This window comes from Rattus norvegicus, chromosome 4, assembly GCF_036323735.1.
Source record: "Rattus norvegicus strain BN/NHsdMcwi chromosome 4, GRCr8, whole genome shotgun sequence".
Lineage (NCBI taxonomy): Eukaryota > Metazoa > Chordata > Mammalia > Rodentia > Muridae > Rattus > Rattus norvegicus.
Window position 1 is genome coordinate 140,804,267 of NC_086022.1, and position 18,905 is coordinate 140,823,171.

Here is an 18,905-nt window from a genome sequence, read left to right on the forward strand (position 1 = left end):
ATATTCATGGACCTCCGAGAAAGATGATTCATTCCCTTCTATTTCCTTCTTTTGAGATAGCAGGAATGAATATACACACCAGGAGAAAAATATCAGTTCCCTTGCCTAAAAATGCTACTAGACTATTTCGTAATTAAACTGAAATTATTGGATGGGGATTTAGCTCAGAGTTTGAGTGCTTGCCTCACAAACCCAAGGCCCTGGGTTCGGTCCCCAGCTCTGGGAAAAAAAGTTAAACTGAATTATTAAATTCAGTTTATTAAATTATTAAATTATTATTAAATTATTACATAGACAAAATGTATGTATACACACATACTAGGATAAAAATTATAGTGTCTTTGTCTAAAATGTTACTAGACTATACTAGTAACTGAATCTAATATGTAGAACACACACACACACACACACACACACACACACACACCCCAAAAGAAAAATGCTAGTGTCCTTGTCTGAAAAGTATTAGTGATCATACTATAGTAAAACTGGTGTGTGTCTGTCTGTGTGTGTCTCTGTGTCTGTGTACACATACATGTAGTTGTGCATGCACACACCTTCTGTTCTTCTCTAAAATGTTCTAAAAAAGATTCAGGAGCAAATCCAATAATATATTAACAGATTCCTGCTTGAAACTCTATCTCAGAAATGTGTTTATGTACTTTGCTATCTGCGTCTTTAAGATGAAAGCACAGCTCATTGAGATACCACCGAACTAATCCCCACTAGTGAATCTTCTTTTGGCCACAGCAGCTGAGTTTAAGCTTCACAAATACCTTAATGTTTGCTGACAACCCAGGAAACATGCATATTGCACTTATAACCAATAGAACTAGATTTTTATCGGAAAACCATCCTTCAGAGTGAAGGACTTAGTCAAAGTTCTGGTTGCACGGGAGCCAGGTGTGGTGGCTCACATTTGCCACAGCAGCTCTCAGGAGTCTGAGCAAAGAGCACTGCTTTAAGTTGGAGGCCACCTGGAATAAACAGCAAGTTCCCCCACAAGTTTCAGAAAGTCAACAACAGCAGAAGAAAAGTCTTGAGAGGGGCCACATTTATGCTTGCTGTGATGTGGCTGTCAGAAACATCTGAAGAGTTAAGAAGAAAATAAAAAAAGATAGTGATGTTTACATCCAAGTTTATGCCGATGATGTGATTGGTAAGTGTGTAAGCCACCAACCAGGGGGGTTCTACAGCACAGTATGTTGTGCTATGCTAGAAAACATGGGAACTGTGGAAACACAGTCCTCAGAACCACAGCACATCCATTCAGTTCGCCACGTGCCAGATAAACATCATTCGGACGACCCTTCTGTTCAGTTCTCTACCACAAGCAACTTCACTTTCAAAAATCATGCTTCTGATCATTGCTGGAGTTGTACAATGCATGTCTCCAAAATCATTGCTCAGGCCAGATGCCCATTATTGCTAACATATTATTACTCAATTGTTAGTTTTAGATATACTAAATTTTTCTCTAGACAAGTCACTAAATTTAAAATACAGAATGACTTGAGGAAGCTATAATGTTTGACTCAGATTATAATTAGAAACATATTTAGTAAAGATAAAATGCAATAGTTAAAATACCTGTAGTTTAGTACATCACATCCACACATTTTGCATAAATTTTTATGTGCTACTTGTGTTCATGGGTTTTGATTTATAGCCTTGATAGCTGTACGGACATCAGAAAACTCCAAATAATACATCATTTAAAGGCAACTGTCTTGTGGGAGATATGGCTAAGACAGTTTATAGCTTGTTTATCTAGGTTAGACACAAAGTAATTGGAGAGGAGAAAGAAAAACCCATCAAGAATACTTTAATTGTATATTGTTGTAACAATTTTAATCATGATTTTATTGTAGTTTACCCATGACAGCTGTACCCAGACATTTCAGATTCTAAAACGTTGTACAATCTCTTTGACTTAAAAGCTCCATGTAGTTATAACCTGCTCTTTTGTTTTCCTTGTTTGACTGAGAAAATTAAATTTTGCATGTGTGTTGTTGGCTGGCTAAAAGACAAGTGGTAAAAGGTGTCAATTGCATTCACTTTTTAATATAGGAAACCATCCAGACTTGTGGTCTGTCTTCAACTAATTTTAGATATGATTTTATTTTTCTGGCCACCCATGGACTTGTTGCAAATTAATTAAATGCTTCATTTCTTTTATCTAATTGAGGCCATTTCTACCATTTGTGTATAATTTCATCACATTTGTTACAAAGGAAAATGTTTTATGGGTGACCATATAAATGTGCAGAATATTTCTCCTGTAGAACTTACTAATGGCTGGAGCTATGCAGACACTCTGCTTGGATTTGTTCCCTCCCTAAGAAGACCAATCTCTCCCCCCACACACTCCTTTTTAAATATAAAGAGAAAAATGTGTGCTTGGCCTAAAGCTTCAAAGCACTGTTTTAAAATCAGTAACATGACAGGGAACTGGATTTGGATGAGAATAAATCAGCCCAAAGGATGGATCAGTTAAAATAATTGACCTTCAGAATCACTATCAATTCTTGATAATTTCCTAAGCTAAAGAAGTATCACTCAGAGGATAGGGATACAGACCCAGATGCCTGTAAAGGTCAAGCAAAGAAAGCATAAACATATTGGCAATAGAGTTAATCAATTCGTCATGATAGAGGGTCCACTCAGAACTCTGGAGAATTACAACTCATTCAAAGCCATCAGTATAGCTCCTGCTCATATGAAAGCCATTCACTGTATTGACTTCTGTAATTTTTTTTTATTAACTTGAGAATTTCTTATATACATTTCGAGTGTTATTCCCTTTCCCGGTATCCGGGCAAACATCCCCCTCCCCCTCCCCCCTCCCCTTCCTTATGGGTGTTCCCCTCCCCACCCTCCCCCCATTGCCGCCCTCCCCCCAACAGTCTAGTTCACTGAGGGTTCAGTCTTAGCAGGACCCAGGGCTTCCCCTTCCACTGGTGCTCTTACTAGGATATTCATTGCTACCTATGAGGTCAGAGTCCAGGGACTGGAGGAAAGACCATCCAGAGATTGCCACACCTGGGGATCCATCCCATATAGTTACCAAACCCAGACACTATTATGGTTGCCAAGAAGTGCTTGTTGACAGGAGCCTGATACAGCTGTCACCTGAGAAGCTCTGGCACAGCCTCACAAATACAGAGGTGAATGCTCGCAGCCAACCATTGGACTGAGAATGGAGTCCTCTATGGAGGAGTTAGAGAAAGGACTGAAGGAGTTGAAGGGGTTTGCAGTGCCAGAGGAAGAACAACAATATCAACCAACCAGAAACCCCAGAGTTCCCAGGGACTAAACCACCGACCAAAAAGTACACATGGAGGGACCCTTAGCTCCAGCTGCATATATAGCAGGCGATGGCCTTGTTGGGCATCGATGGAGGAGAGGCCCTTGGTTCTATGAAGGCTTGATACCCCAGTGTAAGGGAATGCCAGGGCAGGGAGAAGAGAGGGAGTGGGTGGAAGGGTGGGTGAGCACCCTCATAGAAGCAGGGGGAGGGAAAATGGGATAGAGGGTTTCCGGGAGTGTAAACCAGAAAAGAGGATAACATTTGAAATGTAAATAAAGAAAATATCCAATAAAAGAAAAATTTTTTTAAAAAAGGAACTTAAAAGTTGGATTTTTTCTTGAGGTTGCAAGATAATTTTTAAAATGAAAGCAAACACCTGAAATTGAATGCATATTTTGGAGACAGATTTATCAGAAAATTTAACCTATATGAGAGTATATTTAACACTCTTTAGCTTTTCCGTACGAACAGGATGCAGAACTAGTGGAATCTGAAGAAGGTGGCAAGGTCCCTGAAATTGCAAGGAAGATTAATCAATGCTGATCTTCAGATTCAATATTAACCCCAGAAAGGACTGTCATAGCAGAAAGTAAAACACTCATTATCTATGAAAACACCCCTGCTTAAAAAAAAATTGTCAGTCTGGCACCAACCAAGAACCATTATAGAATCATAGAACTTGAATGGACATTTTGAGAGATTCTAGAAGCCAGCTCAATATGTATTAAGGATCCACAGAACAACACGAACAAGAAATAACACTCAGTTCTTTTCACTAGCTAATGACGAGCAGAGCCTATTTCCCAGTTGTCTTTGACACAAAATTTTTTCATGTTCATAAATAATAGTTATTCATTTTCAATTCTTCTTTTATTGTATTAAAATTTTAATAGTGTTATTTATAGTATAGTTCATCTGAAAGCTGCATAGTTCATCTCTCTATTACTGATAAAGGAGTCAACATTCAACATTTACTCAATTATACAGTCATTAAAATGCATTTTCTAGAAATTGTAGAAATGCAGAACGTGCTTATCATTAGTACAAAGCTTGTCATAAAACTGAATATACATTGTTATTTCAATTTTTATTGTACATGAATTGCAAACAAATGAATGCTATGTGGGAAAAATAGCTGTTAAGAAGGTGAAACTACATGTGATTTTTAAAATTAGCTTCTGCAGAATTGTCAAGTAGAAGAACTGATTTCAATTAAAAATATATAACTATCAAAGGAAATTGTTCTTTTAATATTGCTATAAAATTGATAATGTACTGGTTGAAATGATATTAAATTCTATTAACTAGTATAGGAGAGGGCAATATTTTTCCTCATTCATTCTAGAACTTATAGATGAGAATCTGTAGACAAATCAACTAAACATTTCTTGGGCTTTTCTTAGGAAAAAAAATTCACAAAGGTTTAACTCAGACAGCTAAGGATTTATGCAAAACTCAGTTTAGCAGAATTAGTTCATTTAGATTCTTGTTTGTTCCTGTATAATCAGATCAGTCTACTTTTATGCATTGAGATTTATTGAGTATAAATCTATATATTCATTGCATAAAACTTGATACCTCTGTATATTATTCCTAAGAAAAGTCAATTAATTCCCTCTTTGACCATAAACATTTAGTTACTGTAAATTTTATTTCAATTTATTTCATAAATAACTTTGAAGTTACAGAAACTAGATTATATTCTTCATCTTAAATTTAATTTGTTTTATTGACAATTAGTGGATTATCATGGTGAGGTTATTCTCAGAGAGGGGAAGAAAGAATAGTAAGGGTGGGGAGGGAGGAGAGGGAAGGGAAGGGAAGGGAAAGAGGAAGAATAAGAATGAAGATGAGAGGAGGAGGGAATCAGAGAAGAGAGGTTTCTGTTGGATTCTGGTATGTAATTTTCAGGAGTCTGAAAATTTATTAAAATCTTCCCTTCTTTGACAAGTTTGAAAAACAATAGTTTTGGGTTCCTTAAATGTTTGTAGAACCACCATCTAGATCTGATTCTTTGGGTGGAAGTTTTTGAACAATTCTATATCTTGCTCAATGACCTACTAGAAATTTTTTCTCTAGAGTCAGTTTTAGATGTATTTTTTCCATTCCTTAATTTTTGCGTGGAGTCAAATGAATAATCTCCTTTGATTCTTTTGCTTTTCTCTGTACCTGTTGCTTGTACTATTTGTGTATTCAACCTTGTATTCCTTTTAAATATACTATTCTTTAATCATTTATGGATAACTTTTATAGTTTTCTTTAAATTATATATAAATTATTTTGTCCAATATTTATCCTCTAATTGATTTTACTTTATTTTCTTTGCTTCTTTTGTTATCTTCTTTATTTGTTCTTTTGTTATATGGTAATTATATATATATATATATGTGTAAATAAGAGACATAAGAGTGAGAATGGATACAAACTATGAAACAGGATAGGACGCTATGGAAGAAGAACAAGAAATGTTAAGAAAGGGGACATTGGAGAGGGCAAAAGTCACATATGACATGAATGCAGATAGGCTACTGGGTGTGGAAGGATACATACAGGTGAAGGAGAGAAGTGGGACAGAAAAGCGAGGAAAGAAACAGGAAAAAACAAATTTTATTTGGAAAAAAAGCCAAATGAAACCTAATTCATTATAAGTCAAAAATAATTATATCAAAATACTTTCATTATTAATAACAAACACTTAAAGAACAGATCTTCCTTGACTTGAAGTTGAAATATTACCAATGAAAACATCCTTGATCCAACCATTTTGAACATGCAAGCTCCACTCAGTCTCCCTTAATATTGGTACTGGAAAAGCCTACATTAGCCTTAAGCTGAGCAAAATCATCTAACAAAAGCCTATCTCATAAAACAGTGATCTGTATGCCTTGAATTTACATAATACAGCTTTAAAAGTAAAAAATAGTGACTTATCTGAGCATTTATTACTAACATTCTGCTGTGTCACCCTAGACCTGTGGAAGGTTTGAATCATTGTGCTAAAATTCATCTTTAGATAATGGAAAGCTATAGTTCACCAATTTCTGACAGGAGTCTGGCTTTTTCACACTGCCCAGCACCTAGAAAAATATTATGCAGAGGTAGAAGTCAGAATTGGAAGCACGGTCTATTGTTGAGCACATGTCACTTTGACAAGCATATACGATCTCATCCTGTGGCAAAGCAAATATCACAATGAACGGCAGCTGTTCTTGAAGGGTATTTTATAACAGGAGATGCTGTGCTGCCTCTCAAACAAGAAGATAGGCTATATCTATGTGAAGCACCATATTTTATTTTGTTTTGTTGCTGTTAATGAGATTAAAATGCAATGCCATCAACAGACAAAAACCAATCAGAGATTCTCACTCCTTTTATTCCCTGTTACAGCCAGGCATATGTTACCCATGTTCTTGGCAGCCTTGACTAAAGGTGGCCTTTTTCAATTGTCTACACATTCTGAGTCTAAATGTTGAGATGTATTCTTTCAGACACAGAGAGAAAGATTTAAAGTAGCTTGGCCGAGATTCAGACCTGAGTTTCTGTAGACTCAACAAGGACACCAATTTCAGAGGAAATTCATGCTGTGTAGAATATAGTTCAGAAAGCTAGGATAATATGTTTTTAAAATACCATTCTAGTTTTAAAAAGAAGAATATTAGGCAAGGTGGTGTGTGTCTGTATCCCAGTGACTAGGAGTTAAAGACAAGTGGGGTAGGACAGCTCAAGGTCATCCTTCACTATCAGTGAATTTGAGGCTAACCTAAAGTATGTGAGACCCAGCTTCAAGAAATTAAAAGAAGGAGATGGGAAAATGGTTCATTCCATAAAGCACTTACTCTTCAAGCAGGAGGTCCTGAGTTCAATCACCAGAAACTATGTGCAAAAATATGATCAAGGTAGCACACTATAATGCCAGTGTAGAAAAAGGAAAACTCTTAGACTTTGTAATCAGTCAGACTAGTCAACTAATGAGTTATAGGTTTGGTAAAATATTCTAGTTCAAGATAAATGGGGAAGAAATTGTTGAATACACATGGTATATGAATATTTGATATGTACAATCTTATACATTGTATAAGCCTTATCTCCTGCTCATAAAATAATTTTGTTATTGTGATAGTGGAGTGTTCTATCATGGAAGTTAGTCTACACTGATCTCCTCAACCCAAAACGTTATGTTTTTTAACTATATAAATAACTGAGACCAATCTGTGCTGCACATGTGAGTGTAGAGCCATCTACTGATACATTGTCACCATACCATACAGGAGGCATACGTTTATAGAAAACTGATTATGCCTGCTAGAGAAGCCATCAAATCTTAGTAGTTCCACAGCTAGGGACAGAGTATCTTGAGACACCACCCCTGTCATGGTTGGGATGTTTACTGTCTTTATCTTCTTTTGGCAGCCACAGCTACAGAGTTTATAAAAGTTGTAGTCTTGTCAGGTCTATGTGACACTGTTTTGTCCCAGCACTCCCTTACCTCTGGCTCTGACAATCATTCTGCCCTACCGTGATGTTCTCTAAGCTATGTTGAAGGGAAATGCAAAGTTTAGAACAGAGACTGAAGGAACGGCCATTCAGAGCCTGCCCCACATGTGGCCCATACATATACAGTCACTGAAACTACGTAAGATTGATGAAGCTAAAAAGTGCATGCTGAAAGGGACTGGATATAGAGCTCTCCTGAGAGACACATTCAGAGCATGTCCAATACAGAGGTCATTGCCAGCAGCAAACCACCAAACTGAGAATAAGACCCCCTTGGGGGGGATTAGAGGAAGTATTGAAAGAGTTGAAGGAGCTTGTAACCCCATAAAAACAACAGTGACAACCAACCAGAGCTTCCAGGGACTAAACCACTACCCAAAGACAAGACATGGACTGACCCAGTACTCCAATTGCATATGTAGCAGAGAATAGCCTTGTTGGGGCACCAGTGGAAGGGGAAGCCCTTGGTCCTGCCAAGGTTGGATCCCCAGTGCAGGGGAATGTCAGGGGGAGGGGGTTAAGGGGGTGAATGGGGGAGGACACCAGTATGGGGGAAGAAGGATAGAGGGTTATGGACAGGAAATTGGGAAAGGGAATAACATTTGAAATGTAAATAAAGAAATATATCTAATTTAAAAAATAGGGGTTGGAAATATACAAGTGTAATGATCTGTATAGATATGGCCCCCATAGATCAGGTATTTGAGCAGGTGAGGCCTGTTGGGGGAAGTGTGTCACCAAAGCGGGCAGGTTATGAGGAGGTCTCCTATGCTCAAGCCACACATGGTGTGGTACATAGTCTCCGTCTGCTGCCTGTGGAATAAAATTTAGAACTCTCAGCTTCTTCTCCAGCACCATGTCTGGCTGGACACTGTCATGACAATAATGGACTAAACTTCTCAATCTGTAAGCCAGCTGTAAGTAAATGTTTATAAGAGTTGTCATAGTCACGGTGTCTTTTCATAGCAATGAAACCCTAACTAAGACTACAAGCCAAAGACCAGTAGACCAAACAAAGCAATCTGAGACAAAAAGTTTACAAATATACCACTGAGTTCATTTTGTGTTGGCCACTAACTAGTGCTGGGCTTGTTAACACACCCTAAAATGTGGTTAATATACCCAGTGAGATTCCATTGGAGAAAAGTAAGTTTTCCTTTGCAAGTGGGTACCAATTAAACATAGCTTCTAGGTTAGTGGTGGGAGCCTATGTCCACATCCCCCTTTCAGTACTGAGACCACATCAGGCTTGAACCTGTGCAAGGCAAGTCTTGTGTATGCTGTCACAGTCTCTGCAAGTTCATATGTGTCTGGGGGGTCACAGTTTCCTTGGCATCATCTGCTACCTCTTAAAACTTATCTAGGGTTGGGGATTTAGCTCAGTGGTAGAGCGCTTGCCTAGGAAGCTCAAGGCCCTGGGTTCAGTCCCCAGCTCCGAAAAAAAGAAAAAAAAGGAAAAAAATAGAAAAGCCAAATGACCTATAATAACAACAAAGGAAGGAAAGAAAGAAAGGAAGAAAGAAAGAAAGAAAGAAGGAAAGAAAGAAAGAAAATGTAATACATATTTCCTATTTATGATTGAGCACTCCATAAAAGGTAATTATTTATTTTGCTTTCATAATGTTTCCTTGCATTAATTATGTGTTTGCAAGTGTGTCTGTGTATGGGCCTGTGCATGCAAATATAGGTGCTCATGGAGGCTTCAGAACTGATGTTACATGTGGTTGTAAGTTACCTGGGTGTGAGTGCTGGAAACTGAGATCAGGTTCCTTGGAAAAGCAGTATGTTGTTCTAACCACTGAACCATGTCTAGCCCTCAAGATGGTTATTCTTAAGCCTTAGATTTTTCTACTTGCTAAGCACTCATCACTCCTTTCTCCTCTTATTTGTCTCCCTTCACAGGAGAATGTCAGTCTATTCTCTTCCCACCACTTCATGCTTGAAGCAAAAATCTTATTTAGTTTCACAGAATAACATCTACAGGACAATGTTTCTCAATAAATCAGACTTAAGTCTCATTCACATTCCTTTTATATGATATTTAGAAGATGTTCCAGACTTCAGACTTCTTTACTTGACTTGGAACATATTAAGATGTTCAGGAATATTGGGGTAGGATGAAAGAATACATACTTGAAGAAGCAAAGGTGGAAAATGCTGTGCTTTAAATTCTTTTAATTTTATTGGTTATTTTATTTATTTACATTTCAAATGTTATCCCCCTTTCCAGTTTCCCCCTATCCAATCCCCCTTCCCCTGCTTCTATTAGGGTGCTCCCCCACACTACCCACCCACTCCCACTTCAGTGCCTTAGCATTTTCCTACCCTGGGTCATTAAGCCTCCACAGGACCAAGGGCTCCCTTCCCAGTGACGTCCGATAAGGCTATCCTCTGCTACACATGTCCTCCCATGTGTACCTTTTGGTTGGTGGTTTAGTCCCTGTTAGCTTTTGGGGGTCTGGTTGGTTGATATTTTTGTTATTCTTTTGGGGTTTCACACCCTTTCAGCTCCTCAGTCCTTGCCCTAACTCCTCCATTGGGGTCTTCATGCTCAGTCTGATGTTTGGCTGCAAGATTCTGTATTGGTAAAGTTCTAACAGAGCCTCTCAGGGGACTGCTCTTCCAGTGGTATAGCTGTTCTGTGAATATTTAAGTCCTCTGAAAGTTCATAGTCACAACAAGGGTAGCAAAGGGATTCAGGACTTTTTGCATTACTATTTATCATAGAAGAGATCCCCAATATCTATTTTATTCACCACCAAAGAATATATCTAATAGGTTTCTAATAAGTCAGAAAGCAGGTCCTTGCTGGACTTGACATATGCTCATGCTTTGCTCACACACACCTCTGTCTCCAGAATTGTAAGTAATTACCTTCCATTGTTTGCAAGCCTTACAGTTTATGGTGGGTAATAGTAGAAGCCCAAATAGACTCAGACAAAATGTAAAATTTCAGTGATTTGCATGATTTTTTTCTGTATATTGCACATATTTCCTGCATAGAACTGACTATCTTTCAGCATACTCTATAAGTTTCTCCAAGTCCACCTTCCTTATCTACATGCCTGAGCGTTTGGGACTAGAGTGTTTATTGACTTCTCTGTGTTGAACATAGTCTAGGGGTGCATAGTGGATACTGTGTAAGTTTTTGCCAAGTGAGTTGAGATGTTAATCCATTATCCTTACATCAGTGATGTTTTCCACAATTGGTGCTGGTCTTAGGGTTTCTATTGCAGTGAGGAGGTATCATGACCACAGCAACTCTTATATAATCCATTATCCTTACATCAGTGATGTTTTCCAAATTGGTGCTGGTCTTAGGGTTTCTATTGCAGTGAGGAGATATCATGACCACAGCAACTCTTATAAAATATTTTACTGGGGTTGAATACAGCTCAGAAGTTTAGTCCATTATTGTCATAGCAGGAAGCATGGAGGCCTGAATTCAGATATGATGCTGGTGAGGTAGATGAGTGTTCTACATCTGAATAACCAGACAACTGGAAAATTCCAAATCACACAAGGCCTGGCTTGAGCATCTGAGACCTTAAAGCCCACCCCTAATGACATACTTCCTCCACTCAGGCCACACCTACTCTGATAAGGCCACACCTCTCAATAGTGCTATTCCCTATGAGTCTATGGGGATATTTTCATTCAAATCACCACAGAATTGTTTAGCCACAGAGATGTTTTTATTACAAAGGCAGAGAAAATGGCTTGGAGAGATGGCTCAGAGGTTAGAAGCAAGCACTATTTTTGCAGAAGATCTGAGTTTGGTTCATCACCACCTGTAACACTAGCTGAAGAAGATATCATGTCTTCTGGTCTTCTTGGCACTACCGTCATCTATTTGTGCACACTCATGTGCAGATATCACACACACACACACACACACACACACACACACACACACACACACCATAACCATCCTCCTGTCCTGGGGCTAGAAGTTTGTAAGAAAGGATTTGGACACTGTTTAATGGGAAAAATGAAGAGGACGGGTGAATGATGAATGAATTTTTCAAAGGGCCCAACAGCTTAATGAATACGCTTTTTACCACTTAAGAAAACCAAGAAACCATTTCTCTCCATCTCCTCATAAGCCTCTGGATTTAAGTCAAAGGCATTTTATGTTGCCATTTATCCCTTCACAAAAAGAAATTTTGCTTTGTGTTTGCTCAAATCAGTGTGCATACCACTTTGCCTTATGACAAAATGACATAGAAAAAAAGCATAATGTCCAATAATTAGTTGCAAACCTGTAACTCAACATTTTGAAAGATTATGAATGCCCTCTTTTATAATGTTGTCAATTGAAACTACATTAGGACAAAATACCCCTTCCACATATCCTTACACTGCTAATTCCTAAAGAGAGCAACCTTATAATCGGAAAGAATTAGTAACACATGTGTCCTGCCATGAATCACTTGTATCCATTCTTCTCTGTATTTAAAGGAAATTGCCTTTCACTTATTTCTTCCTGGACTAAAGTAAGAAGACTATTAATATGGCTCTGATAGGTTACCTCTGTTCCTAGGGGATGACTGCAGCATCCTTCTTCACTCTATTTCCTATTAAAAAGGATGATTGCATTGACATCCATACAAGAAACTGGAAAAAAAACATGGATACTATGAAAAATGTTGGAATTGACTCAGAGAAAGACTCTGTTTAGAACTCCATCACACGCAACCCCTTGAGCTTTAGGTCATGTCACCTAATGCCTGTATGGTAGTTACGTTTTGTTAACTGGACACAAATGAGAGTCATCTGGGGGGAAAGAAATGCAATTGGGGAATTATCTTCATGAGATTGACCTGTGGGCATGTCTGCAGGGCACTGTCTTAATTAACTAATGTGGGAAGACCCAACCCATATGGGTCGTTCATCTCCAGGCAGGTATTCCTGCCATAGCAGGCTAAGCTGCTATGGAGAACAAGCCACGGGGCAGCTTTCCTCCGTGGTTCACACCTCTGCTCACGCCCAAGTGCCTATCCTGACGTTCTTCACTCGTTTACCATGACATGGAATTATAAACTAAACAAACCCATTCATAATCAAGTCACATTTGATCAGTGTTTTATCACAGTGACAGAGAAACAAACTAAAACAATCTGAAATGCTTTGGTTTAGTGCCTCAAAAAGGAGCTAGGAATTAAAACAAAATCTGAATTAAAATGTAATGATATTATTGTTATTGGGTCATTTTCACTGTATATAGGAGACTATAATTTAAACAGGTTTTCTCTAAGAAACAGGTTTTCTCTTTCTCTCTTTCTTTGTTTCTTTGTTTCTTTGTTTCTTTGTTTCTTTGTTTCTTTCTTTCTTTCTTTCTTTCTTTCTTTCTTTCATTTTTTGTGGGTATGGGGTACCCAATTGGCTATGAGGCAGTTAATGATGAGAGCACTGAAGATTCAGTATCTGTGAGTGACATTGTGTGCTTCCAAGCTGACATCTTACTGCTGTGCTCTCTAGAGAGGATGGATGCTTTTCATATTGTAGACTGCTAAGTACAAGAGGTTTTATTGTAACTGATTACCACAGTCGCACAGCTTATAGTAAACTGATGTTTACTTCAACCATAGTTTTGGAGGCTGGAAAGTCTAAGAGCATGGTCCCAGAATCCATGAACGTCCTTAAAACTGCTTCATACCATGGCAAAAGGCATCTGTTGTCAGATTATCATAGGCCTTTGTGCTCTCGTTATAAAACCACTGTTGTCATCACCTGGTTCCGGCCTTGTGACAACTACTTGACTAAGGTTCTGTCTCTAAATAAACTGATCATAATCATAATAATCTGAGGAACTTTGAGGAGTACGGTGGTTTGAATGAGAACTGTACTCCTTGGTTCTAGTATTGTTGCCAAGGGAAGGTTTAGGCGGTTCATACTTGCTGGAGGAACTATGTTTCCTGGAGGTAGGGAAAGTAAAGGCTGCTTTATGGTTTCTCACAATGGTCACACCTCTTCCATTCTTGAATGGTTTGTGGCTTGTGTTTGCTCTCTCTTTGGAAGGCTTTCTGACTTCTGTGAGGGGCTGAAGGTGAAGATAAGCCTGGATTGGTTTTGCTAAAGAACTTCCAATTAAAACGCTGATGTCCCACCTGGGATATCTAAACTCAGAGCCATTGCCTACTTTAAACATTATCTGAAAAATATTTTTTTCCATTCCAAATTCACCATGGATATTATGATAGTTCAGTTTCCTAAGAAACAATATGAAAAATAATTAGCTATATATCAGAAAGGGAGGTATACCAAAGTTGAATTCAGTAGATCGTTCTGCTGAGAATATGTTGTTAGGGTTTTACTTGAGCAGACCCTCCACCCTCTACTCCCTATCATGTGTCCTTGTATCTATATTGATGAGTTAACTATGTGCCAAATTAAAAACCTGAATCTTGCAGGGGAAAGACAGAAATGAGGTACACTAACTGCCAAAGAGACAGGTATGGAGGTTTATGAGTATTACATGAGGAGCCACAGTGGACGTAGCATGAAAGCATTGCCTTCCAGCCGTCTGTGTTTAGGCACTTTAATGTGTAGAGAGACAGGGGTGGGGGTGTCACTAAGGAGATAAAATCAACAGCAAGTCATAACCAGAAGGGCATACAACAGATGGTCTCTAAAGTTTGATGGTGACTAACAGTAGAAGAGGCAGCCCCAGCACTGTGGTCATCATATCGTTTAGTTGAGAAAGAGGATGCCTTGACTCTGAGTTGTTTAAAGAGGCAAACAGGCAAAGGATCTGTTGTTTCCTCAAGGTCCACAGAAGATTAGAAAACTCTGGAGCCTTGGTATTTTTAATGCAAGATGACAGGAATATCAGAAGTCAGAGTAGCTTTTTAGAAAAACTGGCTTTCCATATTATAAATGCATATAATATTCATACTATATAATACATATAATGTTATATGTATTCCTGTACGGGTTTGTGATAGAAGATGCTCTCTTCTCATTCTGAGCATAAAAAGAAAGCATTTGGTTTAGAAGCTTCACAGACACGGTCTCTTCAGTTATCAGGGTTTTTGGGCCAGATGCTATTTAAACTGCAACTGTAGTTGGCATTTCCCCTGCTCTGTCCTCTTTAAGTGGAAGCTTATGAACAAGTGCAGTGCCATGTGCCTGGAGTCCCAAACACTTAGAAGCCTAAAGCAGGAGAGTTGCTTGATTCCATAAGACTGGCCAGCCTGGGAACATAGATAGGCCTGAATCCAAAAGAACAAGAAAAGGAAAATCAAAAGGAAAAGTGGTGTGTTGGTTATGGATCACCTGTATCAGATAATGAAAGGAATCTGGTTCTTTTTTTTTCCAGTGGGCCTCTTTATTGTTTAATAGATCATCAACTTCTCCAAACCTACAGCTGGAATCTCACCGTATTTCCATGCTGGCATGAACAGTGACAAAGCTAACCAGAGGCTACATACATCGAAGAGAGCTAAGCTTTTACAGCTTACTTCCTCTCACAGGCAGAATATAAATAGATGCCCTCTACAATGCACAGTGGTTTTAGTCACTAAGGAATTTAAATGGGATCTTGAACGTAGACAAATCCTGATGCAGTAAAGACGAGCTGAAATGCTGTGCAACTCTTTAGGGTTCCTGGTGCAGCATCTTGGCCCCTAGCTGCACTAACACCAAAGGGAGATGTGGAAAACACTAGGCTGACTTAGGGGCTGTGCACAGGAACCGAAGGCAGGAAAATACTAAACATTGCTGAGAGCATCCACCCCAGGAAGGACTTTACCTTCCAGGAACTCTAGACTGGCACCGCCCCCAGTGCTCACATGGCTGACTTTATCCTCTGTGTTCCATTTGGCATAGCAAGTGGCAGTGTCTCCACCACCTATGATAGTGACGCAACCCCTAGAAGTGGCTTTCACGACCTCATCCATGAGGGACTTGGTTCCCCTGGCAAGGGCTTCCCACTCAAATACCCCAACAGGACCGTTCCAAACAATCTGCTTAGCTCGAGCCACAGTCTCAGCATATTTCTTGCTTCTCTCAGTACCACAGTCCAAGCCCATTCAGCCAGCAGGTATACCAGAGGCCACAGTAGCTTGGCCAGTATTGGCAATGTCATCAAATTTGTCAGCAGTGACAAAGTCAGCAGGCTTTTCTCAGCTTTGGACATGAGATCTTTGACAATCTTGGCTTCTTCATCATCATATAGAGATGTGCCAATCTCCATGTTGTTGAGCACCTTAAGGAAGGTAAAAGCCATTCCACCACCAATGTTCATCTCATTGACTTTATCTAGCATATTACTGATCAGCTGGATCTTGTCTACAACTTTAGCTCCTCCCAAGATAGCCAGGAAGGGTCGCTCTGGATTCTCCAAAGCCTTGGCGAAGTAGTTCAGCTCCTTCTTCATCAAAAGTCCACCAGCCTTCTGTGACAGATTCACACCCACCATGGAGCTGTGGGCTCTATGTGCAGTCCCAAAAGCATCATTGACAGAGACATCTCCAAGTTTGGACAGAGGCTTGGAAAGCATCAATTTTAGCTGGCTCAGCTTTAACCTTGTTCCCAGAAGCATCTTTTCCCTTCCCTTCTTCCTCTACATGAAAGCGCAAGTTCTCCAGGAGGATGACAGTCCCAGCCACTGGGCCCACACAATCCTTCAAGAACAGAACATCCTTGCCCAGCAGTGATTTGAATTCTGCAGCAACTGGCTCTAAGGAGTACTTGTCAGGCATGGGAACACCATCAGGCTGGCCCAGGTAGCCTCATAAGCACAACTGACTTAGGTCCATTTCCAAGCAGAATTTGATGCTTGGAACAGCAGCCTTGATCCTTTGGTTATTTGTTATCTGGTTGTTCTTCATAGGAACATTGAAGTCCACCCTCATCACCTGCTTCCCCTTCATGTCCAGCTTGTCCAAAGTCAGCTTGTTAGAAAGTGACATTTTGGCAACACCGTGAGGTCGAGAGGCCCGGAGAAGAGGAAGAGGAGAACACTGCAGCAGATGTGTGCTTTTAGGAATCTGGTTCTAATTCACATGCCTGTACCTGATCCCCAAGGCTGATGAGAATTTTAGAGTAAATGAAGAGAGTTTCAGGCTCCTTATTTTGAAGAAGGACTCGTAACTTTTTTGAGTCATCACAGAAATTAATGAGCTTGATTATAATATTTTCATTCATATGTTTCATAGTCTTCCATTTTTACCTGTTTTTCCAAGAGAAACTTTGGGAAACAGTGAATGAGCAAAACATATTAAAAGCATCATCTATGTGAGGTAATGATACTTTCAGAGGGCCACTATATACATATGTGTGTGTGTGTGTGTGTGTGTGTGCGTGTGTGTGTGTGTGTGTGTGTGTATTTCCCTTAGTAGAAACTAGTGTCTAAGAGTGACAAAAGGTATGGGAAAAATAAATCTTCACAGATTTTGCTTTGGTCTCCCAGAAATGACAGAAGGAGCTGTGTTCAAGAGAGCAATTTAATAGACAAGCATAAGAACAACCAGATTAAGAAGACTCTTCTGTGTGCTCATCTGTCTCTCTCCATCTCTCTCTCTCTCTCTCTCTCTCTCTCTCTCTCTCTCTCTCTCCTTTCCTCCCTCTCCTTTTGGTGGCTATCTAAAGGAAAGAGGAAAAAGAGAGATTTGATTCTGTGACTTGGATGATGATATTTTTCCATAAATATGGTGTCTATTAGAAACTGTGTGACTACAGCTAAGAACAGCAACTCAAACTGGCTTAATGTCACTAAGTAGCTCACATATCTGAGAGACACAGCAGAACCAAAAGGATTGCTTGGGGGACAAACTCCGCAATCTATTTCAGATTGAAAGAGGGTCTTACTTCAGTAGTTTCATACACCCTATAGTTGAGTCTTGCTAGGCAAAACTGGGGTACTGGGGTACTTTGCTTAAAACCAGCATAACCATGGAAATGAACTATTAATTGACTGGGACCTGGGCACATAATTTTAGTCCTCTCAAACACCCTACGTGTCATATTTGAAGGACAGCCTCACTAGCAGTGAGGTGGTATGTTGTACTTGTACTAAAGATTAGCAGAACACACAGAGTCAAAGACTGGAGATGCCTTCTGCAATTGTTACTCTTGAGTGACAGTGATTAAATCAGAAACCTGATATCTAACCTAAACTCCATTAGCACAAATCATCACTTATATACATGTGTGTTTCTTGTATGTGTTCTCATTCATTCATAGTGCTGCATCTAAATTTAATTTAAAAACTAGCTACACTGGACCCCAGAAAATTGTCAGAACAGCATTGTGTATAAAATTTTATTAGTGGACATGTGCCATACTCAATATACAACACAAAGAATGAACCCCAGTGTAAGATCAAGCCTTTAGTCAGTAACAGCATATGAATATTGACTTATTAAGAACAGTACAGCTACCACATTGATGTCATATGCTCACAATGGTAAGACCTGTCAGCGAGGAAGAAGGCTTTGTGAGGACTCTGTGCATTCCAGACTGTTTTTCGCAAACTACCCTAAAAAAACCATTTATCTAAAAATCTACCCAGGTATGCTTCTAGATTAAACATGGAACATGCTCCGGACGGTGTCTCTGCATACTTCCAGATCCCCTCTAGCAGTGTTGGTGTTCGTGTAGAATAGAGGTCCCCAAACTCTGATCAGAAGCTATTCGGGTCAAATACATTTGAAAATTAAGAACCTTTCTCATTTTACAAAAGAAAAATGACCCACAAAACATGCCCAGCGTTATATAACATCCCCAGCTGAGTCCAGGTCAGCACTCTGCAATCAAAGGAGTCTCTAATTCTGCAGCAAAGCGCATGAATATTCACACAGAGGCTATAAATAGCAGCACATCAGTTCAGGTCAGTTTTTGCCTCCAAATGAGTAGCAACATTTTTGCATTTGTTGAAAGTGCCTCTTTCTGGCTGTAACTGAGGCCTGTAGTTAAAACCATCCTATGATTTACTTTTAAATGCTAGTTGCTCCGTGATCCCTGGAGTGTCAAGGTCTGAGGTCAAGGGCAGTGGAAGAGAGAGGGGTTGATACAGTCCCTCTCCCCACTACACCACCCTGGTTATGGCTTTTTTCCACAAATTTTTGCAGAGTGAATTCTTCTTCTCTAAACCTAC

At 39.4% G+C, this 18,905-nt stretch overlaps 1 protein-coding gene and 1 pseudogene across 13 annotated transcripts in view; one reads left to right on the forward strand and one right to left on the reverse strand.

The window, feature by feature from the left end:
* Positions 1–18,905, forward strand: part of Cntn4 (contactin 4) — a 997,076-nt gene that overhangs the window by 623,571 nt on the left and 354,600 nt on the right. The window lies entirely within an intron of this gene.
* On the reverse strand, positions 15,024–16,785 carry Pgk1-ps9 (phosphoglycerate kinase 1, pseudogene 9; annotated as a pseudogene).